The 24,844-nt window shown below is 44.5% G+C and overlaps 1 long non-coding RNA gene and 1 other non-coding gene across 2 annotated transcripts; one reads left to right on the forward strand and one right to left on the reverse strand.

Moving 5' to 3' along the window:
* Nucleotides 1-6,111: 6,111 nt before the first annotated feature.
* Nucleotides 6,112-14,434, reverse strand: LOC138743080 (uncharacterized). The gene is made up of 3 exons (XR_011344647.1): nucleotides 14,259-14,434; nucleotides 13,309-13,439; nucleotides 6,112-8,237 (listed from the first exon to the last, which is right to left on the reverse strand). It is a non-coding gene; the product is annotated as an uncharacterized lncRNA (long non-coding RNA).
* A 225-nt stretch (nucleotides 14,435-14,659) lies between these two features.
* Nucleotides 14,660-14,852, forward strand: LOC138743739 (U2 spliceosomal RNA). Its single transcript, XR_011345045.1, has one exon. It is a non-coding gene; the product is annotated as a U2 spliceosomal RNA (small nuclear RNA).
* The last annotated feature ends 9,992 nt before the right edge of the window (nucleotides 14,853-24,844 follow it).

The raw sequence follows: 24,844 nt of genomic DNA on the forward strand, positions 1-24,844 counted from the left end.
GTGAGAGGCATCGGGCAATACTCATGGCGACTCTTGGTTTGCCTCTCGACAGACAATGTGATATGCATATTACATTTTTAATGTATTTTTAAGTGAACCTTTCATTCTGACAATCAAAATTAACCCATTCTTTGCTGCTCTCCCTCATCCCCAACTTTCACAATTATTCAGCAGAAACATCGACATGAATGAACACCAGATCAACATTTTTTGGAAAGTTCCTTCAAGTTGTCCCTGGATTTGCTTGAACCACTGTCAAGGTGAGTTAATCCTCATGTCCTGGACTCATGGCGAGCTGGATGTTTGACCCTACCCGCAGTCCAAATTGAAATCACCACACTGGCAAGCACGATGAATTTGCATTCAACTCGGCGCAGGCAGTTTCAAGGGAACCAGGTATCAGAATCAGGATTTGACAGGGCTCTGATGGTCTGCAGATTATATCAGAAGTGTGGACCCGGAGTTTGGGGTGCTGATGGTTTGTGAGGCTACAAAGGCTGCGGGAGCGCTGGAGGTGAGTCGACGGAAACTCAGTGACTTTGAAGGGACTCTCTTTTGCTTCTCTTTGTCCTATTGTTTGGGGCACTGGGCAATACTCACGGTGACTATATGTTGCCTTAAGCAGGAAAAAGTTGAAGCAAATATCATGTATATTACATTTTTAATATATTATTATGTGACAAGTACCTTTAAAGTAACTATCCATTTGCCCCAATGCGATCAAGTTTGAGAGAGGAAAACAAATAGAGCATTTTACCCTCTCCCCCTGCTCCTTTAGATTGGCAGTAAATACTTGAAGCCATCCCAGCATCAGTCCAGGAAGACAAATAGCTTGATTTTGTAAGGACTTATTCTTGGACAAGTTAAATCTTTTCACAGTAGTGGGACAAAAGCAGACACAGGGGTGCTTGTTTGTAAGTACAGCATTGAATCGTGTGAGCCAGAGCTCGAGATCCTCAAAGGAACTGTTGTTGCAGCTGATAATAACCATATCACCATATAACCACTTACAGCACAGAACAGGCCAGTTCGGCCCTACTAGTCCATGCTGTAACAAATTCCCACCCTCCTAGTCCCACTGACCAGCACCCGGTCCATACCCCTCCAGTCCTCTCCTCTCCATGTAACCATCCAGTCTTTCCTTAAATGTAACCAATGATCCCGCCTCAACCACGTCTGCCGGAAGCTCATTCCACATCCCCACCACCCTCTGCGTAAAGAAATTTCCCCTCATGTTCCCTTTATAATTTTCCCCCTTCAATCTTAAACCATGCCCTCTAGTTTGAATCTCCCCCTTTCTTAATTGAAAAAACCTATCCACATTTACTCTGTCTGTCCCTTTTAAAATCTTAAACACCTCTATCAAGTCCCCTCTCAATCTTCTACGCTCCAGAGGAAAAAGCCCCAGTCTGCACAACCTTTCCCTGTAACTCAAACCTTGAAATCCTGTCAACATTCTCGTGAACCTTCTCGGGGGAAATGACCTCTCTGATGCACTGTCTGTAAATTCCTCGTTGCTGTTGAACAGCCATTCTCAAAGGGGGCTGCATCACATTAAAGGGGAGGGACACAGACTGAAATCATCAAATGTTTTCCAGCTAGGAGAGAAGTACAGAAAAAGCCAACTAAAGAGTGGGTGGCCTGGAGTCCTGGCTGCGACCGGAGGGGAAGCCCCTCAAACAACTTAAGGGGGAGGCTTTTGGGGGATCCACAAGGGGGCCACAGTGGTGGCAATTGGGCAAGAGTGGTTGGCCCGGAGAACAAGAAAAGCAAACAAAATAATAATAACACTGCCGGAAATCTGAAATAAAACACAAAATACCAGGATCACTTTATCAGACCAGGTAGCTTTGGAGGAAAGAGAGAAACAGTTAACACTTTTGTTCCTGTGGTTACTAGACTTTTGAATGGACCTTTCACGAGTAAAAGATGGAGCCCCTGTACTTTTGTCTATCCCCTGCACTTTGTCGCAGCAACGCCTTACCCTGAACTCTGACTTCCAGGAACACTACACCCTGCCCGTTTTTATTACTCAACAAAGGAGGAAAAACCCAACACCCAACCCCAACCAACCAATTTTCCCTTGCAACCGCTGCAATCGTGTCTGCCTGTCCCGCATCGGACTGGTCAGCCACAAACGAGCCTGCAGCTGACGTGGACTTTTTACCCCCTCCATAAATCTTCGTCCGCGAAGCCAAGCCAAAGAAGACCTGCTGTGCTTAATAAAGGGATCTGGCCCAAAATGTTGACTATCCACACCTGATCCAAAAGACTGAAGAGCAGAAACAGGCCATTCAGCCCATTAAATCAGCCCCGCCATTCAATCGTGACCCACTGAGTTCCTGCAGCACTTGAAGTTTGGCTCCAATTTTCCAGCCTCTACAGACTTCCTGTTTGCCTATGGTTCATGTTCAAGGACCCCCAGTTCCTTCCCTTTCCCGAACGACCACCATTTAAATATACTCTACGTTTATGATTTTCCTTCCAGGTGGAGAACTTGATATTCATCCGCATTGTGCTGCAACAATTCCCTCAGCTTGTCGTGGTCACCTTGAAGTGTCATCCTATCCTCCTCACAACTCACAGTGCTAAAGGAGTGTCACTTGCAGACTGGAACTGTCCGTTCTTGCCCCACATCATTGATTTACATTGTGAATATCTGGCGCTTATGATGTGAGGAAACAAGTTTAGCAGGTTCGAGAAGAAATTAGTCTGAGAGCAGCCTACTTATAAAAAAGAGTATGAATGCACAGTCACTCACACCCACACCCATATACACACACCCCCATACACACCCCCATACACACCCCCATACACACCCCCATACACACCCCCATACACACCCCCATACACACCCCCATACACACACACACACACACACACAAAACTCACACACCCAGACACTGATACACTCACACAAAAACACACACTCACACACACACCCCATACACACCCCCATACACACCCCCATACACACACCCATACACACACCCATACACACACACACACACACACAAAACACACATACCCACACACTGATACACACACAAAAACACACACTCACACACACACCCCATACACACCCCCATACACACCCCCATACACACACCCATACACACACACACACACACACACACAAAAACACACACACCCACACACTGATACAGACACACAAAAACACACACACCCACACACTGACACACACACAAAAACACACACACACACACGCACCCTCATACTCCAACACACACACTCACATGTACAAACACACTTGCACAAGCAAACACACATTGTATACAGTACACATACACTGATAGACACTCACACAAATACACACACATGTACCCACACACACCAACACACATGTACCCACACACACTTATACACACACACACACTCACAAACACACAACCATACACACACTCACACAAACACACACACATTGCCTACAGTACACACACATATCGCATACAGTTCACACACACAATGGGCAACTAAACAACCAAGAGATGCTACAGTCTGTGATACCCAGAGAAAGTGTAAAAAGACAGTATAACACAACATCCGCCACCCCTCAGTAACCAGCAGGCAAAGCACCAAACATTCAATTGAAGTCGTCAAGTTTATTGCCATCTAATTGCACAAGTTCAACTCACGGAAGAATGGATTTCGAAAAGGTTACAATAAAGATCAATTTCAACAGTCCTACAGCATGCACCAACTGCAGCCCCCACCCTGCACTGGCACACATGATTAACGTCGAGGTCAGCACAATGCCGTCACAGCACTAGCGATTGGGACCGGGATTCGACTCTCGCACTGTCTGTAAGGAGTTAATACATTCTCCCCGTGCTCGCGTGGGTTTCTTCCAGATTCTCTGGTTTCCTCCCACCATCAAAACGTACCACAGGTGTAGGTTAATTGGGTGTAATTAGATGACATGGGCAAAAATGGCAAAATTTTAAAAAATTTAAATTATGAAAAAAATGACCATTGACTCTCCAGCATAGGCCACGCTCGCACCCCAGAGTGGAGCTGGGATTCATTCTTGGGGGAGAAAGAGAAAGAGCTGCCCCACATGTTGCAGCTGGTTTAGGTCTGCCAGTGGCGAGGTGTGTGTACATTCAAAGGAGCCGTGAGCAAGCTGTTCGCCTAACCATGGGCAGGCTAGCCTTGATTGAATGTGGGGAAATGACTTTCGACCTGCCTGGCCAGATAACCCTCCAAGTGCAAGCGGATGGATTATCCTTTGTTCGGAGCAGTTCCTGTCCGACCTGTTGCACAACCGGGCCTCAGCACAGATCCCTCCAGTAACCTACTCAACTTCACCTGCCACTACAAAAAATGCGGGAGGTTGCTCACTGTGAGTCCTGCCAACAGAAAGTCCCATCCAACTAATGCCAATCAGGAGGCATTCACTGTAGGATGATAGGACAGAGAAGGGCTATATTGTGCATCTTATAAATGACCACATCAAATGTTGTCTGGATGTCCTGGAGCCACTGAGCTTTGAAGATGCGGCCACAAAGGAAACCATTCATTTCTGTGTTCCATGGGATGTTCCACTACAGAAGTCTCACCGCAAGATTTTCTTCTTCATTTTCAAAAGATGTGATTAACTGAGACTGAATAGTCACTTGCAAAAATGCGGCCTGTATTCTAAGAAGTTTTACAGCAAAAAAAAAGCATTCCTCAAGTGAAGCAGGAAAGTCTGCAGACGCCATAATTGTAGTAAAAACACAGAAATGCTGGAGGACTCAGCCGGTCTCACAGTGTCCATGACAAGGTACTGGTGAAAAGCTGGCAGGCGTCTCAATTAAAAGGCTGGGGGAGGTGGGAAGAAAGAGCAGGGAGAGGACAGCCACAGACGAAAGGTGTTAATTGGACCTGGATAGGGGGACAGGTGAGAATTGACTGGAGGAGGGGGTGGCTCTGTGAATGCAGAACTGGAGGAAAGGAGACAGAGGGAAAGGGGGGGAGAGAGAGGGGGGTGGGGAGGATGGGGAGACAGAGACGGAGGGAAAAGGTAACGATGTATCACTACCCATTTAGGCATGTAGTGGATCATTTTCACATTGTTAAATTTATAGGTACAGCTCTTTCGGCCCACAAGCCCGCACCACCCAATTAACTCACAAACCCCTGTACATTTTGGAAGGGTGGGAATAACACAGAGCGCCCAGAGGAAACCAACACAGACACTGGGAGAACATGCAAACTCCTTAGAGTCAGCGCCAGATTCAAACTATCACAGCATTGCTACAATAACCGTGCGGCCTGCAGTGTAACTTGCTGCCCCCACACAGATTCATTAAAATATACCAATGTCGATGATATAAATGAACATGTCTCCACTAGAAAACAGAGAGAAGGATAGGTAAATCAATATTCACAACCCCTCAAGTCCCCGTTATATAGGCTTTTCCCCTACCCCAGGGAAAAGCCTGCAAACTTGTGTAATTGGCGGTGCGGGCTCATGGGCCGGAAGAGCTGTACCTATAAATTTAACAACGTGAAAATAATCCACTACATGCCTAAGTGGGTAGTGATACATTGTTACTGGGATCTCCCTGAGGCCACCTACTTCAATTACCCTCCCCATTCCCTTGCCAACATGTCTGTCCTTGATCTAATGCACTGCCAGACTGAGACCACCCACAAATTGGAGAAACAACACCTCATCTTCAGTCTGGGTACCTTCCAAAATCAACTTCTCAGGTTTTACATAGAATCCCCCTGCCTCCTTTCCCCTTCCCCTATACCTACACCTCATTTTCCCTAGCTGTCTTTCTCTCTCTTTCCCTTTCCCTCCTTCTCTTTTGCGTGTAATAACTTGTTTCAAGACTTTGTCTTGTTTCTTTTCCCTGTTACATGCCTTCTCATCTTGAGGGATGTGAACTACATTAATTCACATGTAAGAGTCGATATGGTGTAAAGGTTGGCCTCTCTATTTTCGGCCCCGGCTGCCCACCCACCAGAGGTCCTGATGCCTCGACCATCATGTCTCCCCCAGGCCCAGGCTGCCCACCCATGCGTACTCCCGACGCCACGACTGCGGGTTCTCGGCTAGGCCTAGGACGCACCCACAACCCCCCCCCCACCCCACTCCCGGAGCATCCGACACCTCAACCGTCCGACCACGAACCCGCGACTTGGTTGCCCACTGGCCCATCCGAGCCCCCGATAAGCCCTGAACGCGGATACTACCCGGTCTCGGATGCACGGCCGCCCATTCGAGCTTCCCGACTGCCAGAACGACAAAAGTAGTATGCGTGTAATAGTCGACCTCTTAAATTTTACACTAAAAATTGGTCCACAAAATTCAACTATTACACGCGTGTACAGGGTTACAACTCCATCTTAAACAAAAAGATTTGTTTCTAGCCCTCTCAGTGCACTGCTCGACCTCCTGGGCTCCAGGGAAGAGAGTTCCACAGCCACTCCTGAAACTCCAGCTATCCAGCCCCAGTGGCTGCCTTGTTGGCGTTGATCTTAATCCACATATGAACTTGTTCCTCTCCACGCCCATATAAGATTGGATTACAATCTTAGCGAGATGTCATGGAGAGGTGCAGCATGGTCACAAACCCTTTAGTACTTTGTGCTCATTAACTTTACTAAATATTGCATGATATTCTCCCCTCATTCCCATCTACCACCCCAGATTCTACCATTCCAGGAGTGATTTACAGTGGCCAAACCCTGCGTTTTTGGAATGTGGGAGGAAAGCAGAGTACCCGGTGATCACGGACAGAAGCCAGGGCCAGGATTGAAGTAAAAACGCAAAGCTGGAGGAACTCAGCAGGTCAAACGGTGTACTTTAAATATCAAAAGATAAAGATAAGGAACCAGCGTTCTGGCTTGAGCCCTTCATCAAGGTATGAGCAAGATGTCAGAAGAAAGAGGCGGGAGGGAGGAGCACAGGCCTAAAAGCAGGAGGTAATAGGTGGATAAAGGCGGGAGTGCACATCAGCAAGCAAAGGGGAAGGGTAGAGGGTCTGTGAATGGAGAGGCAAGAGGAAAGAGGACAGAAGTGTGGGGCCAGGATTGAACCCCCAACTCTGGGGCTGTGAGATTGGAGCCACGGTACCAGAGAGGGACCAGCAGGTGCAGACTTTCCTTTGAGAAGAGGTGGCGCGGTTACAGCGCCAGGGACCTGGGTTCGAATCTGGTGCTGTCGTCAATGAGTTTGCATGTTCTCCCCATCTCTGAGTGCTGCAGTTTCCCCATCACCCTTCAAAACATACAGGAGTTGTAGGTTAATTGGGGGGTAGCGGGGGCTTGTGGGCCGGAAGGGCCTGATAAATTTAAATTTAATTTGAAATTTAAAAGACAGGAGGTTAAGCATTTGGCACAGTGGGGCACGGGAATCTGAGACCAAGCCCAGCCTGCAGGAGGAACTCAGCGGGTCGAGTGCATCGATGGGAGAAAAGGAATAGCTGACGTTAGCGTGGGGCAGGCACTGTCCTTGGCAAGGCTCTCTTGTGCCTTCAAGTCAGGAATGAGCGCAGGGTTATCATGTTTCTTCTGGACAAGATTCCGTCGGATTATGGGAAGGACGTGCAGGCTTTGGAGGGAGTCAGTAAAGGTTCACGGGATGTTGGCCGGATTGGACAAACTTGGAGCATTAGAGGGGCTGAAGGGCAACCAGACAGTAGTTTATAAATCATGAGAAGCATTGATAGGGTAGTCAAACTCATTTTGTAGGGTGTACTAGATGGCATAGGTTTAAGGTAAAGAGTGGGAGAAGTTGAAAGAGGAACTAGGAGGCAAATTATTTCCACAGATGGTGGAAGTTGCTTGGAGCACATAGTCAGGGGAAGTTGTCAGAAATAGAATCAGGTTTTAGTGTCATGGAATCTGCTGTTTTGCAGCAGTATTGAGCATTACAGGTGCAAAATTGTTGTAAACTACAATTCCTTAAATTAAAAAATTTAAAATAATGACAATAATTAGTACAAAAAAGAGAAAAGGTGAGATATTGTCCGTGGTTCATTGTCTATTCAGCAATTTGATGATGGAGGGGAAGAAGCTGTCCTTGTGCCGCTGGGTGTTCGTCTTCAGGCTCTTGTACCTCCTTCCCGATGGTAGCAGTGAGAAGAGGGCATGGCCTGGGTGGTGGGGGTCCTTGAGGATAGAGGCTGCTTTCTTAAGGCACTGCCTCTTGTAGATGTCCTCGATGGAGTGAAGACTGAAGCCCATGATGGCACTGGCTATCCATGCTCTCCACAATTCACCTGTGGAAATTTGCAAGAGTCTTTGGTGACGTCCCAAATCTCCTCAAACTCCTAAGAAAACATAGGTGCAGGTGTGCCTTCTTCCCCATTGCCTCGACATAGAGGCCCCAGAGATGCTGACACCCAGGACTGTGACGTTTTCTACCCTCTCCACTGCTGTCCCCTTGATGTGGACTAGTCCACATTCTCCTGGTTTTCCCTCCTGATGTCCACGTTGAACACAACATTGTTGCTGTGACACCACTTAATGAGCAGATCTATCTCCCTCCTGTACACTTCCTCATTGCTGTCTGTGATTCTACCGATGACCGTGGTGTGAATTGTGAATTGAATTGTACCTAGCCATGCAGTCATGGGTGTAGATCAGTGGTTCTCAACCTTTTTCTTTCCACTCACATCCCACTTTAAGTCATCCCTATGCCATCAGTGCTCTGTGATTAGTAAGGGATTGCTTAAGGTGGGATGTGAGTGGGAAGGGAAGGTTGAGAATCACTGCTCTGGACCCAATTGATACTGAAATATTTTGCTTGAGAAAAATGGTCATTGGCCCATTTCCTTTGGAGTTATGAAACCGTGCACATAACGAGTCAATGAGGGACGATTAAAACAGTGGCTTTCAAACTTTTTCTTTCCACCCCATACCACCTTAAGCAACCCCTTACTAATCACAGAGCAGTAAAGAATCTTCTTAGCCTCTGAGTGGCCTTTTCACTATATTTTAGACAACAGAAAATGTCCGCATCTTCGTCAGACCCGCATGGACCCCTTGAATCTCTGAGTTTTGGATTGTTGGAACATTTGGACTCTTTCCCCTCTTTGGTTTGGAGCAGTACTGAAAACAATATGGTGGCCATGTTGGAAATGCCCAGCTCAGGGTGCTGACTGAAATCCACCTCCATTGGTCTGAGCAACGGACACAGAAGGGTCCAGGGCTTCTAGCCCTGGAACAGAATGTCCAAATGCAGGTTGGTCGAGTCATTTTCCGAGAATCATAGCGAAATTATTGACTGCGGCCGCAGAGGAAATCCACTCTTTCACAGCAGCACATCACAGCCGTCGGAAGCTGTAATCTTCCTTCTGTGAGTTTGTTGCAAGTTTGAACACGGTTTGGAGTTGCTGCCACTTGTCCTTTGGGGACTGTTTATCTTGGGCTTGTGTTGTGCGTGCTTGGCGCTCGAGCTCAGCGGACGGTTAGGGGGAGACGTGTAAAATGGCCACCGCCGCTGAGGAGCAAGGTATCACAGACTTGCGGGTCGTTGATCTCAAATCAGAACTGAGGCAGCGGAAGTGGTGTCAAAAAGCGTTCCCATTGCGAGGCTGTGCCAGGCAATGGAAGGAGAGGTGACTTCGGATGGCGGCAATGAAAAGGATGTAAAACCACCGCAGAAGTCATCGACTGAATTTAAAGTCAGCAACTTTGAAATGGCTGAAGGTGCGTCACAAAAAGAGCATGAAAATGCAAAGGTTGTGCACTGCAAACTGGAGATAGAGTCAATTTTTAAGGCAATATCTGACATGTAGGATGAAATACACTTAGACATTTGACAGTGTGTCAAATGTTGGAGGTGGGAAAAGCAAACAAAGTTCTTCTGGATCAAGCTCCAGAGTTTCCAGTGCATGTATAAAGGCTGAAGTGGCTGCTGTTGTTGTACAACATAAATTGCTTGAGGATAAATATGCCCTGGGAGAACAGCTGGGCAGCTGGAGGTCGAAGCAAACGAGAGCCAAGGTGAAGGTACTAGGAACCTCAGAAGGATCCGGTGTTCAAAGTAATTTATCTGAAGTGTCTGATGATAAGGAGTCATAATTTGAGAAAGGACAACAGGACAAAAAAAAAACACTTAAATGTTAAGGCAAATCCTTTTGTACCACAGTTACACGACATGGACAAATCCTCCCAAATTACCACTCCACAAACACCAATAATAGCAACCGTAGCTCAAATCCAATCTCTCACCACTGCTCCCTGGACACCTCAGTCAAGAATCAGAAATCTAGGTGCACATGTGACATCTCCAGTGACATTACCTGCTACAAGCAATGGTGGACAGAGCAACGTATTCCCAGGCATGGAAAGGCAAAGGGAAATCACCGCGTTATTAATCCAGCTACAGCGGCTCTCTTCCACGCCCAAGAGGGAGATTCAAATATTTGACGGTGTCCCACTTCAGTACCAAGTGTCCGTTAAATCCTTGGAACACCGTATTGAAAGCAAGAACAAAAACCCCAGAGATTGTCTCCATTATCTGGAACAGTGCACAAGAGGACAGCCAAGGGAACTTGTAAAGTGTTACCTACATAAGGCCTCGGACAGAGGATTCAGGAAGGCCAAGTCTTTACTGCAGGAATATTTTGGCAATGAGCATAAAATTTCTACAGCTTATATGGAAGAGGCTCTTTCCTGGTTGTCAATAAAACCAGTCGACACAATAAAATCGGATGACACAAAGGCTCCACAAGCATACACCCTCTTTCAAAGAGGATGTGGCAATTCATGGAAGATATCAATACATGCATGAGCTTGACATGCCTGCTAATAAGCATTAGCAAGTTGCCCGACTGGCTGGGATATATGGAGAACTATGGCCTGTAAGTTCCAGGCAAAACACATTCAAAGAGCTGCCTTTAAGGATATGGTGGATTTCCTTGAGGGGCAAGTGAGGATTGCAACAGATCCGTTATTTGGAGATATCAAAGACGCTCCAACAGTGAGGAAAAATGTAAGGAGGTCCAAGTCACAGCCTCGTCCAAGAATAGAAGGAAGCATCTTTGCCACCTCTGTGACAGTTGCAGATAAGGAAAATGATAAAGGAACTTAGTAAAGTGAGTGTTTGCCTGCCGAGAGGAGCTGTTTGTTCTGTGGAGGGGGACATGCTTTGGAAATGTGTCCAAGGTTGGAAAAGAAGGCATGACGGGAGAAAAATCGCTAGTATGTTTTGGCCGTCTGTGTAAAGGGCACGTCAGCAAAAACTGCAGGAAGCCACTCAGTTGCAACATATGCAGTTTAAAGCATCCCAGAACACTGTGTATCCGTAATTCAGCTTAGTGTTGAGTCACAGAACAGAATCGATGGGCCTAAAGGCCTGCTTCTGCTCCTTTAACTTGGGAACTTGTGAAGAAAGAAAAAAAATGGAAAAGGACCAGGCAGAAAGGAAACAGCCGAAAACAGTGCTGTTGCCTCTGTTCTGACAAGTGGTCTTACTGGCGCCAGTGGGGTAACTGCAAACTCTCAATAGTGCCTGTCCAAGTCAAGGCCAGGAAGGGGAGTGCAATAGTGCGTACGTATACATTTCTTGACCCAGGAAGCCCTGCATCATTTTGCACAGTGGGGCTAATGAATAAGCTTAATCTTCAGGGAAGAAGGTCAAGGATTCTATTGAGAACTATAGGTCAAGGGAAGGTCGTTGAAACCAGCATTGTTTCAAGCTTAGAGGTCACTGGACTGGACAGCAGTGATTTTTGTGATCTCCCAGGCATATACACCCAGAAGATTATTTCTGTGCACAAAGGAAACATCCCAGATCAAAACGCTATCGATCAGTGGTCTCATCTGAGGAATGTTCATCTACCTTAAATCGGCTCTGTGATAGAGTTGATGATTGGCTCATATGTACCAAAGATTCTGGAACCTCTGGATGTAATATGGAGTGTGTGAGATGAACCGTACACTGTCAAAACCCTCCTTGGTTGGGCGCTTAATGGACCATTAGGAGGAAGAAAGGATGATTCAGAAGAAGAATTAACAGTTGTGAAACTTGAACAGCAGTTCAGGACTGACTTGCCTGAGCACCTCAGTGACGACCAAGAACCTTCAAGAGAAGACAAGCATCTCAAAATCTGCCAAGTTGGTCGATGGTCATTATGGCATTGGATTACCTTTAAAAGAAAGAGAAATACGCATGGCGGACAATAGAAGCGTCGCTGAGCAACGCACACTGAATGTAAAGAGAAGATTCAAGAGGGATTCTTCCTTTCATTCGGACTACAACTTCATGTCTGATGTGATATCAAAAGGTTTTACAGAGGAAGTGCCAGATGGTGTCTTGGAATATAGTGATGGCAGAAAATGGTATTTACCACACCATGGGGTTTTGCATCCACAAAAGAAAAAAACTGAGTGGTATTTGACTGTGGAGTGACATTTCATGGAACTTCACTGAATTCAGGGGCCAGACTTGATAATCAATGAGGAGGAGACATTGTTTCCAATTCGTACTGACTGTGATCTTCCAATGAGAAGGTCAAAGATCTAGTTGCGGGGGGGGGGAATGAGGCCTAGAGTTTGTAGCTACCTGATGAGGACTGAGGGAATGATAGTGGTGAAGGCCGAGCTGTAGCCAATGAATAGCAGCCGTATGTGTGTTTTGGCCTGTGAAACTGGCCAAAGGTTTTCACATTTCTGATCTAATTCTTCGTCAAGTTCACGAAGAGGTGGGTCATTGTGGTCGCAACCATATGTTATCCAGACTACGCCAAAAATATTGGATTCCAGGTGCCACTGCATCATTCAGAAAAATTGTGTCGCGATGTGTTGCTAGTCAGCATATAAATGGTACGCTTGGACTACAGCAGATGGCAGATTTGCCCCTGGACAGAGTCTCTCCCGATGAACCTCCCTTCACAGTTGTTGGAGTTGATTATTTTGGACCCTTTGGAGTGAAGCATGGAAGGAGTGTTGTGAAGTGCTATGGTGTTATTTTCATGTGTTTGGCTGTAAGAGCAACTCACATCGAAGTGGCATCATCAATGCCCTTTGGCGTTTTACAGCCAGACGTGGTCAAGCAAAAGATTTATGATCTAACAATGGCACCAATTTTGCAGCAGCTAAACGTGAATTGAGGAAGGAACTTGGAATCAGGGTCAAATCTGTAATTCTCTGCTCCAGAAAGGAATCAATGGATCACACCATGGAAGTGTATGGGAAAGATTAACTGGTTCTCAATTCCACCTTAAAGGTGCAAAGTCTTGACGAGGAGGACCTCCACACAGTTTTACATGATCCTGAGGCTATCCTCAACAGTCATTCAATCACCAAGGATTCTACAAATCCAAATGATCTTGACGCACTTACCTCAAACTGCTCCTTAAGATTATCCCATCGACGCAGTTTCAAAAGGAAGACACATATGCTCATCACAGATCAAGGCAAGTTCAGTATATGTCGGACTTGTTCTGGGGATGGATTGAAGAATATCTCCCCAACTGCAGGAATGACAGAAATGGTCTAACATCAGATGCAACTTCATACTAGGAGACATTTTGATCATCAGTGCCTTGAAACTCCTGGCTAACTGGAAAAATTGTTGAGACTGTTCTGAACAAAAAAGGAAATGTTCGGATCAAGACCAAAGCCAGCTTTCTGAACAGACCCATCAACAAAGTCTTCCTTCTACAGGAGACAGAGGAACTTTGACGTCCAAAACTGACTTAATTTTGTTGCTTTTTGGACCTTGCCCCTTGTCCACTACACAGACTACAGACTTAACCAGTCCAGAGTGAAGGGAAAGATCACTCTTTTTCAGGACTATGTGGTAGTAACCTCTGGCTTTATGAAAAATGAAGAAAGAAGATTATCATAATATTGGAATGTACGGTGTTTGATTGTTATTTATAATTGCGTAATTTTTATTTGAGACATTGTATTTAGGGACCAGTGATGTAGGAACCAAAGGTGTGTTGTTTATTGTTGTTGGTTTGGCTGCGGGCGTTGGCGGGGTCCGGAGGCTACGCGCAATCTGTTTCTTTCTGTGTGCACACACTATTCACTTTGGTTGTGGCGCATGGGTGGGGGTTTCACAGGATTTGAAAGTCATTAGCCCACATTGGCTGGTATGGCAGGATAGAGACGGGGAGGGTGAGTAGGGCCGTTGACCATTACCACTTTGCCATTGACATTACCGCAGTCGTTATCACGTTTCGTAGAACCACCATGTCATGTTACAAGTCCTTTTGTGTTCAACAATAAACAGCATCTGGATGGTGTTATGAATTTGTTCCAAAGTGTCACAGAAAAGAACCTACCTAGCCTCTGAGCAGCCTTTTCATGGACAGTAGTCACTACATAGGAGATACAAAATAAAACGTTAGCCCATTAAAAGAAAAAGTGGTGGACACAGAACAAGGGCAAACAAACCACCATCTGCCTTCTGATACCCTCTGCAACTGAGCCTTCGACAGTGAAGCTCCTGCGAGCAGCTCCGCCCTCTCCCATCTGATTGATGCAATCCAGACCATTTTACTCGACCAAAATGATATTGCACTGAAATAGAGAAAAATGCAACACTTGCTATCTTGAACTGGAAGTCAAATCAAAACTGTTGCAAAGTGTAAAAGAGGAAATGGGCGTCGGTCTTTACAAGGTCTCGTCCTGACTTAAAAGGGAGAGGACAAGCAAGATCTAAAATGCAATGGTAGTTGAGAGAATTGCTTCTTGGCCTTTTTGGGTAAGATCATGCATAGTCTCTGTTCTTATCAGTTTGATATCTGGTATGTCCTTTACTAGAGGGACCATGTATTAAAGTGATTTTTGGACCTTGGAGTTGGGATAGGAGCTTGCTCCATCCACTCTATGCATCAATCTGGTATTGCAGTCCCTCTAGGACTGGTGCTTTCCCATCTATGGGAGTTCTTTTTTTTATTTTTTTTTATTTTTCACACTATGAACCATATCAATCAAAATACACACAAACATTTCCCTCTTGAATATACACAGTGGCATTTTCTCCCCTTTTTTCCACCATCCCTTCCATCCCTCCTTCCCACCCCCCTCCCTACCCACTAAACGTTCAACATATACAATACAATAAACACATTACACAATGTCATCACACAATGAAAATAAACAAGAAAATTTTATCATCTACTTTTACACACTTGGTCAGTTCATTTCGGCTTCTTCTCATTCTATCATTTTAGGGGGTGGAGGTCTGCGGTAGGACCTCTCCGTTCCATGAACGGTTCCCAAATTTGTTCGAATACTGTGACGTTATTTCTTAAATTATATGTTATTTTTTCCAATGGAATACATTTATTAATTTCCATGTACCATTGCTGTATTCTCAGGCTCTCTTCTGATTTCCAAGTTGACATTATACATTTTTTTGCTACAGCTAAGGCTACCATAATAAATCTTTTTTGTGCTTCATCCAGTTCGAGGCCTAATTCTTTACTTCTTATATTACTTAGAAGAAAGATCTCTGGATTTTTTGGGATGTTGCTTTTTGTGATTTTATTTAATACCTGATTTAGATCTTCCCAAAACTTTTCCACTTTCTCACATGTCCAAATTGCACGTACTGTTGTTCCCGTTTCCTTCTTACAGCGAAAACATCTGTCTGATACTGTTGGGTCCCATTCATCTAACTTTTGGGGCGTGATATATAGCCTGTGTAACCAATTATATTGTATCGTGCGTAACCTCGTGTTTATTGTATTTCTCATAGTTCCAGAGCATAACTTTTCCCATGTTTCATTTTTTATCTTTATGTTTAGATCTTGTTCCCACTTTTGTTTGGGTTTACAGCTTATTTCATCGTTCTCTTTCTCTTGCAGTTTGATGTACATGTTTGTTATAAATCTTTTAATTATCATTGTGTCTGTAATCACATATTCCTTCTGATATGGGAGTTCTTTTAAATCAAAGATAGAATTCATCATTTGATCATGGAGCATCTTATTTTCTGTTGTCAAATGTGTAGGGTTATTCTCTCATATATGATTATCTCCTAAGGGAATCTGATGAAGTGCTCAGACCCCGAAACCCTTTACAGGTACTTTCTGTGCACGCTGCGTGACCTGCTGAATTTCTCCAGCATGTTTGTGCATTGCCCTTGACCCTACCATCTTGTTTAACTCCTTTACCCTGCTCATATCCGAGATTGGATTGCCTGCTGGAAGCAGAGGGTAGCAGTAGATGGAATGAATTCTGCCTGGAGGTCAGTGAATAGTGGAGTCCTGCATGCATCTGTTCTGGGACTCCTGATCTTTGTGGCGCTTCGAGATGGCCTGGAACAAGAAGTAGAGTGATGGGTTTGCAGCTTCCTCATAGATTGTTGATGTTGTGGTTAGTGTGTACGGTTACAACCGGATATCGACAGGATGCAGAGTTGGGCAGAAAAGTGGCAGAAGGAGTTCATTCTGCATAAGTGGGAAGTGATGCATTTTGGAAGGTCAAACTTGAAAGGCAAAGTTGTGAAGTAATGTTGCAGCTCTATAAAACTCTGGTTAGACCCCATTTGGAATATTGTGCTCAGTTCTGGTCACTTCATTACAAGAAGGATATGGAAGCTATAGAGAGGATGCAGAGGAGATTTACTAGGATGTTTCCTGGATTGGAGAATGTGTCTTGTGACGCAAGGTCAGCAGAGCTGGGGCTTTTCACTTTGAACCGAAGAAGGATAACAGAGGTCTATAAGATTATGAGAGGCTTAGATGGGGTGGACAGCCAGCACCATTTTTCCTGGAGTGACAGTGGCAAATACCAGAGAACATCTGTATAAGGTGAGGGAAGGAATGTTTAGAGGAGACGTCAGGGGTATGCTTTTTAACTCAGACAGTTGTGGGTGCCTGGAATGCATTGCCAGGGGTGGTGGGAGAGGCTGGTACAATAGGGACATTTAAAAGACTCTTAGACAGGCATATGGATGGAGATAAAAAAGAGAGGGTTACGTGTGAGAGGTGGGCAATATTTAGATTGTTGGCATTGTGGGCTGAAGGGCCTGGACTGTGCTGTGTTCTATGTTTAACACCTGATTCAGAATTGCTATTTCCCTGGTCAGATCAGCCACAGTTGCTCTAAAAATCCATCCCGCAGACAGTATACAAATTCTGATTTTCCCAATCACCCTGTACATTGAAATGCCCATGACTATCGCAACGTTCCCCTTTTTGCATGACTTTCCCATCTCCCTCTGTAATTTGGACACCACCTCCTGGCTACTGTTTGGAGGCCTGTAAATACCACCCCCCCCCCAACAGGGTCTTTTACCCTTGCCATTTCTTCGATCTACCCAAAGGGATTCCATATCTTCTGAATCTATGTTCCCTATTTCCAAGAATTTGATACCATTTCTTTTAACAGAGCCTACCTGTCCGATTTACTGATACACTATGTATCCTTGTAGTTCAGCTCCCAGCTGTGGTTTTCTTTCAACCATGATGTCAGACCTGCCAATTTCCAGTTGTGCTACAAGATCATCTGCATTAATCCTTCTACGGCGTGCATTCGTCAACCTTGTCTCCATAGTACCACAAGTTAAATTCTGATACTAATCCCTGCAAATTTGCCCTATCGACTGCCTTCCTCACAATCTTGCTGCACACTGGATCCACTTGTACATCATCTGCCCTAACTCTCTAGTTCCCTTCCCCCTGACAAATGAATTTAAACCCTCTTCAACAGCCCTCCAACAAATTTGCCCTCCAGGTCCCCTTCAAGTTAAAGTGTAACCCATCCTTTCTATACAGAAGAGATCCCAATGATCCAGAAATCTGAAATCCTGGCCCCTTTCAGTCACACATTCATCTGGCACATCATCCTATTCTTACCCCTACTGGCGCATGGCACAGGCAGCAATCCCAAGATTACCACCCTTGAGGTCCTTCCTACCCAACTCCCTATATTCAGGCACACTACTAGTTTCAGGCCTCCAGTCAGAGAGAGTGCTACCAATCAACCACATTAGACAAGGATCTGTGATTAACAGGCTTTAATCACCTTTAGATGTCAGCACATCTTACATGTTGCTGGCCCGGTTCCAAGGCACGTACTGAGGGAGGGGTTTGGGTGTAACAGCCTTTATGGGGATATCCGGGAGGTAGGAGTCACAGGTTCAGGGGGTGGGCCAGCCTGTAGACCACATAGATACAATATACATAGTGGTAGTACAACAGAGAGGCAATCATCCACTATCACTCTCCGGCATCTCCCATAAAGACAATGCATCATCCAATTTCATATCTCACCATGAACACTGAGTGACTGAATCTTCCCAATTAACCTCCCATGCAGGACCTCATCAAAGGCCTTTCTAAAGTCCATGTAGACAACATCCACAAACTTTCCTTCATCAACTTTCCTGGTGACTCCTTGAAAATCTCTATAAGATTGGTTAAACATGACCTACCTATGTTGACAATCCCTAAACAGTTCAAATACTTGTATATCCAATTTCTTAGAACACCTTCCAATAACGTACCTACTACTGATATCAGGCTCACTGACCTATAATTTTCCATGTTATTTTAGAGCTTTTTTTAAACAATGAAACAACATGAGCTCCTCCAATCTTCTGGCACCACACCCGTGGTTAAGGACATTAAATATATCTGCCAAGGCCCCTACAATTTCTACACTAGCCTCCCTCAAGGTCTGAGGGAATACCTTGTCAGGCCCAGTGGATTTATTCTCCTTCATTTGCCTTAAGACAGCAAGCACATCATCCTCTTTAATCTGTATAGGTTTCATGACCTCACTGCTGGTTGTCCCTTAATTCCATAGACTCTGAACCAGTCTCCAGAGTAAACACAGATGCAAATAAACCTTTTAAGATTGCCCCCACCTCTTCTGGCTCCATACGTGGCCCACCACTGTGATGTTTAAAAGGACCAATTTTCTCCCTTACTGTTCTTTTGATCTGAATAGACCTGCCGAAGCCCTTTGGATTTTCCCTCACCTTGTCTGCCAAAGCAACCTCGTGTCTTCAAGATAGGGGGGTCTCCACTTTTGATTTCATCCTCATCTTTCATCTAGTTATTATTCCAAAATGAATCTGTTTTATTGTTAAATGTTCTTCTTTTCATTTTCTGAGTGGTCCTGGCTCTGGTTCATTTCCACAGCCTGGTTTCAGACTTGGAAGGGCTCATGCTTTGTTGGCTGTGGGTCAGCTTGGTTGAGAAATGGCAGCAGGGTCCAGTGGGTGTCACCTTCCACCAGCCAACCCCAGTGCTCAGAGAGATGATCCTGACATGGAGAGTCAAGGCAATGGCAAACCAGCTCACTTCTGTTCCTTGGTGGGGGGGGGGGGGGGGGGGGGCGGGCAGGCAACAACGGCAGGGTGCCACCAGTAGCAACCGCCCAGGGCTGGTGGGTAACATGGATTAACATGATTTATCCAACAGAGAATAAGGAAACAACATGTCGCCTGAGGCATCCAGTAACCACAACATGATCTGAGGATAATAAATCTCTGCACAAATGACTTGGTACATTGTGTAACTCCCCAGTGGTCATGAAAGGAAATTAATTTCCTTTTGTTCTATTTTGCACTGAGTTCTGAGTTTTATTTGTATGTTTCTCTGAATGTGAATTGATGTAATGTGTGTGTGTTTATGTGTTTGAGTGTGATTGCGTGTTTGTGTGCAAGCACAGATGCATGTATGAGAGTACGCGAGTGTGCATGCAAATGTGTGTGTTTGTGTGTGCGTGTGTGTATTTGTGAGTGCATACGCGTGTGTGTGTGTGTGTGTGTGTGGTGTGTGTCTGAGGTGTTTGTGTGTGTGAGTGCATGTGCATGTGTTTGTGTATGTGTGTGCGTGCACATGCTTTGCTATATGTGTTCATGCTTTGAGGTGAGATGGGAGATTATTGTCGTATACATAAGTACAATGTACAGATGCATTGTAATTATTATTCGCTGCAGCCACACAGGTATGTAAGATACAAAACAGTAGTATAAATTCACTAACACAATATGCCAAGTCAGAAAAATAGATGATAAGTATCAAAGGACAGATAAATAAATATTCAAAATGGCAATGAGTGCAAGAATAAAACATGACATTTCAAAAATATGGATAAACCTTCTGGTGGTCTCAGGATATTTATGGTTAGGGTGCCATGGGGAGGTTCATGAACATGATGGTTGTAGGAACCTAGATCTTTCCCCTCCCACCTCATATTTCTCTGCAGGTCAGATGAGATGTCCTCAACCAAGCACTGGGCAGGCAACACCTCCACCGGGACTCTCAAACCTCACTGCAGACATCAGTATCCATTCCCCTAACCATATGATTCCCTGTCCCATTACACATATCTTCTCTCCCCCTCTTGAATGGCAGTGCCACAGTCCAGTTGCTCATCCCTTCCTCAGCCCCACTCACGCCTGCACTGGGGGCCTGTTCCAAGTGCCCACCACCCTCTGTGTGAAAAAAAAACAAGCTCTGAATGTCTTCTTCAAACTACCCCTCCCCACTCCCACCTCCCTTAAGTTAACACGTCTTGCAGCATTTGCCATTTTTACTCTGGGAGAAAGATTCTGACCGTCTACCCCATCACATCTGTGCAAGGTGAGGGGAAAAAGATGTCAGAGGTGCGTTTTTTTTTACATAGAGAATAGTGGGAGACTGGTGGAAGTTGGAACACCCAGGACATTTAAAAGATTATTGAATGCAAGAAAAATAGAGGTCGGAAGGTTTAGATGGTTGAGTAGGTTTATATAGGTTGGCACAACATCGTGTGCTGAAGGGCCTGTACAGTTCTATGTTCTCTCAATGCCTCTTATAATTTTATAAACATCTGTTAAGTCTCCAATGCTCCAGAGAAACCCAACCAGTTTGTCTAACCTCTCCTTTTAAGTTCATTTATTATTACCTGGCTGTACCTATACATCCTGTCAAAACAGCACTCTTCGGTCATGATGAACCCACATACACGCAGAGTACACAGTCGATAATGATCACATCTATACATAAAGGTATAATTTAACATGAATAGATCTAAATATTTTAGGATGTTTACTTGGTTACAGGGTCCCGTTCATCAATCTCACAGCCTGCAAGAAGAAGCCATTTTCCAGCCTGACAGACTTGATTTTAACGCTTCTTGATGGTAGTGGGTCGACGATGTTGCACGCTGGATGGAATGTGTCATCAATAATTCTTTGAGTCCTATTGAAGGTCCTGGTGAATGTTGTCAATAGAGGAAAGGGAGACTCCAGTGATCTTCTCATCCGCATGCTTTGCACCCACCATTCCACACGATGAGGCAGCCAGATAAGAGACCCTCAATTATGCTTCTGTAAAATGTTGTCAAGGTGGGCTCATAACGAGGAGTCACGTGATGGAGTAGTGGCCGGACGGTGAACTCCAGCCCTCTCCAGAAAAGTCGGGAAAAACAAAGGAAAACACAAAGGCACAGAAATAAAAGTTACAGAAAAGTGAGTATAAAGGTGGAAAGAAGATGGCGACAAAAAAAGAAAAATCGAAAGCAACGGTAAGAAGAGAGGAAGAGAAGACAAAGGAGGAAAAAGGTGAAGGCCTTACCTGTCCGAAGAGGCCCGCTGCGGAGAGAGAAACCCGCTCCCTCAGGTCGGTAAATAATGGACTACAAAAATGGCTCGCAGAGCCGAGTAAAAGTGCGCAACCGCGCATGCGCGATACTTCACGCATGCGCGATGCGAATGAAAAAAAACACACCGACGGGAGGGGGGACCAGCTGGGGAGTCGATCTCCACAGCCGGCAACGACAGCTGCAGAACACCTGCAGCAAGAAGAGACCACAGAAGACAATAGAAACAAGAAAGAAGAGGAGGAAAGGGCACCAAAGAAACAACAGATGGCCAACCCAGAGGAAGAAGAAGAGGAAGAGTATGGTGAAATAGAAGAAGAAAAGAAAGGCAAGGTAAAGGATATACTTGCTCTTATTAAAGGATACATGGAGTCATTTAAAGAATGGCAAACACAGGAATTTAAGGATTTAAGAAAAAGAATAAACAACACAGAAGAGAAAATAAATAAAATGGAGATGACCTTAACAGAAATGGGAAAGAAAATGGACAAGATGGAAGAGCGGGCAGTAGCAGCAGAAATGGAGGTAGAAGACTTAAAAAAGAAATTGGAGAAATCTAATAAAAAAACTAAAGAGACACAAGAACTACTAGCTCAAAAAATAGATACAATGGAAAACCATAACAGAAGAAATAACATAAAGATAGTGGGCCTTAAGGAAGATGAAGAAGGCAAGAATATGAGGGAGTTTATAAAAGAGTGGATCCCTAAGGCCCTAGGATGTCCAGAACTACAGTAAGAATTGGAAATAGAAAGGGCACATAGAGTATTGGCCTCTAAACCACAACCACAACAAAAACCAAGATCTATTGTAGTAAAATTCCTAAGATATACTACAAGAGAAAAGGTACTGGAGAAGACAATGGAAAAAGTAAGAGAGGGCAACAAACCACTGGAGTATAAAGGGCAAAAAATCTTCATTTATCCAGATATAAGTTTTGAACTCCTAAAGAAGAGAAAAGAGTTCAATACAGCAAAGGCGATTTTATGGAAGAAAGGGTATAAATTTATACTAAAGCATCCAGCGGTATTGAAAATATTTATTCCAGGACAACAAAACAGACTATTCTCGGATCCAGAAGAAGCACGAAAATTTGCAGAACAATTACAAAAATAGACTGAGGGAGGAAGACGGGTAATGAGAGTTAAAATGATCACGATTGATATGGATGTGGGTAAAGACAAAAATAGACTGAGGGATGAAGACGGGTAATGAGAGTAAAAATGATCACGATTGATATGTATGCGGGTAAAGAGGTATAAGAGTGAATAGAGACAATGAGCATACGTGAATGTATCTGTACTTAGAGGAAAATATAGATAGTATATTCAAGAATTAATAAGGGAAGGTAATGGAATAGAGAGAATAAGGAGGGAATTAAAAGAGTGACCTTTGTGACATATGAAAAGTGAAATCTTTTCTGGGGGGGGCGGGGTGGGGGGAAATAGCGGTCACTGCAAAATCAGTTGACGCTTGCGAGTGGATTCGCAAATCCAAATGGAGAGGGGAGATGTGGTTGTCCGACAAGGGATAAAGGACAACTCAGGAGGTGAAGGGGAGATTGGGGATAAATAAGATAGAAATAGGAGAATAAGGAAAATGTTGGAGGTTGTAGGAATGTTGTCTTATAAAGAGTTGAAAATAAGAAAACAGAAATGGAAAAGGAGGAAAGGTAATGATGGAAAAACGGAAAGAGAAGATAAACAAAATATAAAAGGGCTACGCTGAACTATATGTCTTTAAATATTAATGGAATACATAACCAAATTAAAAGGAAGAAACTACTAAATTTAAATGAATAAATGTATTCCATTAGAAAAAATAACATATAGGTTAAGAAATAATATGGAAATATTCGAACAAGTATAGGAGCCTTACATTAAATACAATAGCGAAAACCTACCGGGGACAAACATTACCTAAGTTGATGGAAGGAGAAGGAAAGAAAAGAATGGACTCAGTAGAATTTCTGGTGTAATTTTGTTGAATGACAACATTGTCTGACTGGCTTAATGCAACCTAGATTGTATACCTAAAATGGATGAGGAGGGGGTGAGGGGGTGGTTTGGGAGGAAAGGGGGGGGGGGGAGAAAAAGTCACTGTATATGTGTGAAAAAGAAATAGTGTATATCATGGCTAATGTGATTTATGGTGTGAAAAATAAAAAAATTTAAAAAAAAAGGTGGGCTCATAACAAAGCAAAAAGTTTGCAGATGCTAGAAAACTTAGAGCAACACACAAGGAAAATGCCACAAACTCAGCAGGCCTGGCAGCCTACGTGGAAAGACAGTCTACATTTTGGCCCAAATTCCCTTCATCAAGAGTACCAAGAATTTGGCCTAAATATGAATGTGGGGGATGGGGAGGAGAATGGACTGGCAGGTGATAGGTGAACACAGATGGGATGGGAAAAAAGGAGCTGAGAGGTGATAGGAGGAAAGGGACAGAGGGCTGAGAATGGTGCACTCTGATAGGCCGATGATTTTCCTTGATATAACTTGATTAAGGGTTCAAGCCCAAAACGTTTGTTATGTAAATTTATCTTTGCCAAGTAAATTTAATTTTTTTAAAATTAGACATAGAGCACAGTAACAGGCCATTACAGCCCATGAGCCCCTGCCGCCCAACTTACACCCAATTAACCTGCAACCCCAGTACAATTGGGAGGAAACCGGAGGTCCCCAGGGAAAACCCACACAGACACAAGGCAAACGTACAAACTCCTTACAGACAGCACAGATTTGAATCCCACTCCCGATCGCTGGCGCTGTAAAGTTGTTGAGCTAACCATGCCACCAAATGTGCACTGTTTGACCTGCTGAGTTTCTCCTGCAATGTGATTTTACTCTGATAGAGTCTTGTCATCCCCAATGAAGTTTTTCGGCCTGAAATGTCAACTGTCCATGACTTTGCATGGATGCTGTCTGACCCCCCACCCCCACCCCCCACCCTCCAATGAGTTCTTCCAGAATTGCGCATTGGAGATTAGAAGGATGAAGGGGAATTTTGTGGAGATTCACAAAAATGTGAAAGGAATAGACAGGATTAAAACAGGGAGGTTATTTCTATTAAAGAGATTGGAATAGGGAGCATTGTCTCAAGATTCGGGCCATAATTGGAAATATCTGTGGAAAATTTAATATAAATCAACATAATTATTCTCCTTGTGGCCATTTATACTGCACGCCTTAAGTTCCTGTGCACGTTAGTCCTGGTGATTTTATGTGGAGCAACGTGGCCTGAGTTATCACCTGGACTTTGAATCCACGAGGTGAGTTTCGCGGTGTGATTTACACTGCAGGCTCCCCCCCCCCAAAAAAAA

Source organism: Narcine bancroftii, chromosome 9 (assembly GCF_036971445.1).
Source record: "Narcine bancroftii isolate sNarBan1 chromosome 9, sNarBan1.hap1, whole genome shotgun sequence".
NCBI classification, from domain to species: Eukaryota; Metazoa; Chordata; class Chondrichthyes; order Torpediniformes; family Narcinidae; genus Narcine; species Narcine bancroftii.